Genomic DNA, 5207 nt, shown 5'->3' on the forward strand with positions numbered 1-5207 from the left:
TGGTGCTTCTCGCTCAACTGGATCAACAATTGCATTCCTCTGGCTTGTTCCTGCATTCTCTAGGCACTCAAAAGCTCTATGTCCCAGCTTGTTACATCTGTAACATCTTATTTCTCCTCCTCTCCCTCTGCCTCCTCTTCCTCTAGAAAAACTCCCTCTACCTCTTGCATCACCTCCTGTGGGTGGATGTTGGGTTGAGCTACTGCTATCTCCATCTTTAGTTGCTATAGATCGACCTCTACCACCTTGACTTCCCCTTCCTCGGAAAGTACCTCTCCCTCTAGCAGACTGCTTCCTCATGAGTTTTTCTTCAGCTTTCAGTGCTATCTGATAAGCTTCCTCTATTGTTTTAGGAGACAGTAGACTTATCTCATCTTGAATGTACATCCTAAGGCCATTCACATATCTAGCCACCTTCTCATCTGTATCCTGGGCTCTCCAGCTCTTATGCTTACCTTGTAAAATTCCTCTATGTATTCTTTCACTGTCATAGATCTCTGTCTAAGATTTTACATCTTTCTGAGCAAGGTTTGCTGATAATTACTTGGTAGAAACTTACCTCTTAGCTTTGCTACCATCTTGCTCCAATTCTTGATAGGTTGCTTGCCAAGTCTCTTTATTTCTGCCTGCACAACATCCGACCAAAGCATTGCATGGCCTTTTAACTTGGTGACAGCAAACTTGACTTTCTTCTCATCTTCTGTTTCTTCATAATCGAAGAATTTCTCCATGCCGTTAATCCAGTCTATCAATTCTTCCGAATTCAGTCCTCCTTCATATATTGGAACCTCGGTCTTTGGCCTAGCTATGGATCTCAATACTAACTGAAATAACCTCATCTCAGGAGTCATTGCTACAGCTTCCTCCTCTGCGGCTTCAACCTCAAGTTCACTAACATCTCCATCATTTATATTTTTGCATGTTGTTAATGCATCCAATCTAGCTTGCATCTGTTGCACAACTTCCATTACTTCGGCGTTTGCAACAGGCCATCCTCTTCCACCACATCCACGTCCTCATCCTCTTCCAACTCTGAAATACATATTAACTTTCCTTCTCCTACTTCTGAGATTCAATTCAGTGTCAAAAGGGGGCTCTGATACCACTAATGGTGGCCTGGGTGCAGGTGATATAGACAACCTCTCAAATCTACCTACAATTTCTTCAATATCTGCCAAATTCCTCCTTCTCCACTTATGGGTGTATCAGTCATTTACTGTTAAACTGATAGCCTCATGGGTTTTTCTCTAGAACCCTAATCCTTGTTATTGCCACAGTTTATTACACAGAGCCCTTATATTCTATCAGGACTGTAATTCCAAAGGAATTACACAAATATACTATTGGCAGGCTTTTCAAATGGAAATAACACAAATAGCGTTGAATACACTATCAGCGCTAAAACCCAAGGAAACATGCGTTTTGCGCAAACAACACAATCGGCGGCTTTTATTCCAAAGGACCGGAATAACACAATCTACGCTTTAATATGGTGATTCCCTGATGTGATATGCCACGTGGCTATGGAAAGTTGCTATCGCAATTCCGAAAGTCCACATAATAAGCTCCTTCCACTTCAACCTTGTGATGTGATAACCTTGCGGACTTGAAAAGTTATCAACCCAACTATATAGTATTTCAGGTCTAAGCTTATCAAGGGTTCGGACTTCGGTGGTTCCACAGGTCTCTTCTGCTCCACTTATGGTTATGTGATGCGATAAAGGTTCGGACCCGATACGGGTATGAACCAGATTTAATATTATTTCAGGTTCAGAACTACGTCCAGCTTAAGCCTTTTTCACGATTTCCCTGTGTAAAGCTGAGTTTTGGCCGTGGCACTCTATACAATGATTTAAGAATCCTGCGCTCGCCGATATGAAGGAAAAAAATGATTTTAAAGGCTTCAGCCTAAACATTCATGGAAAAATAAGGCTAATTCATCAATATTCAAACTCAGAAGAAAGCAATTGAACTGATACACACATACAATTGTCAATTAACAGTGGACCACCAATGTAGATACACAGAGAGAGGTTTTTTCAAATGATAGTACTTCCAGGCACTCTCTGACTCTAAGCATCCCATTATTTCATTTTATAAACAATAGATAAGCCCTCTGGGTCCTTATCCATACAAAAACATGTCTTTTACATAGAGCGCTTTAAAGCAATCATGCATAAAAGTTATTATCGCTTATCCATGAGTGATTATTACAGAATGCTTGTATTCTTAATTCTATCCCTATCTTAAACTAGAAAAGCATGGAAATTGCTGGCTAAAGGACCCCACTCCTTTGCCTATAGATTTTTTTGGATTTTTGGAATAAGTTTGAAGATTTTCCCTCCAAGTCTCATGCTGCTGCATCATATGAGCACATGAGTAGAGATGAGACGAGATGAGCCAAGATATGCCATCAAAACATTTGATGATGATGAGATATTTCTTATAGGACATATTTTGAAGAAGGTAATTTCTCCCTAGCTGAGAGGGAGTATTAATTTTTCAATCCTAGGGACAAATTCCCTTCTTTTGACAATATTCCTCATCAAAGAAGACCCCTACTAGCCCTTGGAAGAATTTAATTTGGTTAAGGAAAAATATATTTTAATATGGAAACCCCCATGTGCACAAAAAGGTTAGGTTGGCCCAAAAGGAAATTGGACACCCTTGGATGGCTATAAATACAAGTCAAGTGATCCTCATTTGGAGATCATCAATCATTTTTCTTTCTTTGGTATCACTTAGACAAGTATGAGGTAGTTCATGGAGATTGGTTCATACAAGTTCGAAATTGCAGGGTTTGAAGCTCGCACGTGTGATTAGGGTTTTTGGTTCCTATTCATAGGGATGCTACAGGGTATTTTTGGTCACAACTGTAGGCACGTAGGTTCATGAGTGAAGTTGGAGGGTTTCAGTCGCATGCACGGACACTCCCTTCATGTGGTTGGAAACTAGGGTTTTATTTCATCACTTGAACACAAAATTCCATAGTTTACCATAGATATTGACAATTGATCGCATGCTTTTCAATCAGGGTTTTTATTATTAGCATTGTTAAGTTCATTTCTTAAATTTTGTTTAGTTGATTTTGTTGGATATTTTTGTGGTTGAAGATATGGATTATTGTAATCTCTCTTTGTTGAATCATTCAATGACAATCTAATAAGAAGAATAATTTAAAAGGGTTTTCCCCTTTGTGGGGTTTTTCCCTAGTCTTCGACCAATCTTGGTATCTCTATGTTTGAATGATTTTCTTCTATTGTTCCTTTATGTTTCGTTGCATTGATGATGATATTTTTCTTTCTATGTAATTGCATATGTTGTTGAATAATGTTGTAAAACTGAATAACGTTGTGATGTTGTGGGGTGCATTTAATATGTACATGAAGAATACAATTATCTAAATCAAAGAATAATATAGCTCTAATAAAAATTAGCATATATATTAAAATTCATAACAATGCACCAAATTTCAAGATTTTTTTGAATAATGAGTCCATACAAGCGGAGTGTATTGAAAGAGTGTGGAATGACCTGTTAAAGAGTTTTAATAACCCAATGTTTCAAACTACAAAGTGAGTCCATCATCAGGGGAACGCTTCGTATCTTGAGAAGATATAATGTAAAAGAGCTAATGATTTATATGTATTTAAGTGAATAATCTTTTTGTAGAAACTTAGTCGGCTAAATATTAATATGAAAATTTTATTAATTAATTTAATCTGTAAACGTGTATAGTCATTATTAATAATGATTTTTTTTTTTAATTTATTGTAGGAATTTTATTTAGTTAAAAGTAGTGAAAAAATTATTACTTAATTTTAATTATCATGATAAGTATGTTTTTAATAATTAATGATAATTGTAAATGTAATAGGGATTAATTTACAATTTAGGAATTTATGATTAGACTATGCTTTGAAAAGATTAAGTATAGGAATTTTTTTTATTTTTTATTTTTTTATCATTTATTATTTCATGTAATCATTATTGTAAATATTAATTATTTCATTTTAATCTAATGATTTATGTTAGCTTGTGTAGTTTTATTGATGTTTATAAGGAGATGGATATAGTTATAAAGAATGATGTTGTTAGTTCATTGTATATTTAGTGTTTATAAGGTGTAATGGGAGTAATATTTAAATTGTGATTTAATTTAAATGTTGTGGGTATATTATATGTTTATTATTTATTAGATTATGTGTTTAGCATGGAATCATTACTTTATATATTTAAATATTTAGTATATAATCTAATGAATTATTTATGTGGCATATTGATGTTTATAAGGTGTAATGGGAGGTGATCATATGATGAAAAGTTTATTAATGTAATTAATTAGAAAACATAGAAAATGCTTATTATTATTAATTGTTATTAATAAATAATGTAACCTATGAATATTTGAATTAGTGAGGAAATCTTTTAATAAAAAAGGTGTAACCTATGAAAATTCGAATGTGATTAATATTAGTAGGAATTAGTTGGATTTATGATTTGAATGGTTTGTTAATAAAGGTTTCCAGGTAATGCTTATTCTCGGTTCATGTTGTTTTTTCTTTTTTCAATTTCTATAGCTTCCTTAATTTTCCTTTTTAAATGATGGTCTTCTTTTATTATGAGTTTGGCTTCTTCTATACAGATGTGGTGTGAGGAAGAACAAGCATGTTCTGCTAAGGCGGATTTAGAGGCTCTATCTCTGTAAATGTCGGCAGCATGTTCTTTGAGTCTGATGTTGAGGGATCTGCCAGTTTCTCCTATGTATTCTTTTCCGCAGGAGTAGGGGACAATGTATACACCTTTTTGTAAGCTAGGGTTTATAGGGTATTTGACAGAGTCAGTTAGTTTCCTTATTGTGTTGTGGGGAGTGAAGGCTACATTGATATTATGTTTTTTAAAAAAATTTGCAATCTTGTCAGTAGTGCCTTTTATGTAAGGGAGGGATATTTTTGGAGTGTCAGAAGATATTTTCTTATTTTCTTTTCTTTTTAGAGTTTGGTGGATGGTTTTGTTGATGGTGTGTTTGTTGTAACCATTCTTTTCAAAGACTTTGCGTAGATGGTCAAGTTCAGGATATAGGTGTTCAAAGTATGATATTCTAGAGGCTCTAGTCATTAGGGTTTTTATGATACCTGATTATTGTTTGGGATGGTGATGGGAATCTACATGTAGGTATCTCTCTCTGTGAGTTTTTTTCTTGAAAA

Source organism: Pinus tabuliformis, chromosome 4_1, assembly GCF_031772625.1.
Source record: "Pinus tabuliformis cultivar Carrire ecotype Pingquan chromosome 4_1, CPIR1, whole genome shotgun sequence".
Taxonomy (NCBI): Eukaryota; Viridiplantae; Streptophyta; class Pinopsida; order Pinales; family Pinaceae; genus Pinus; species Pinus tabuliformis.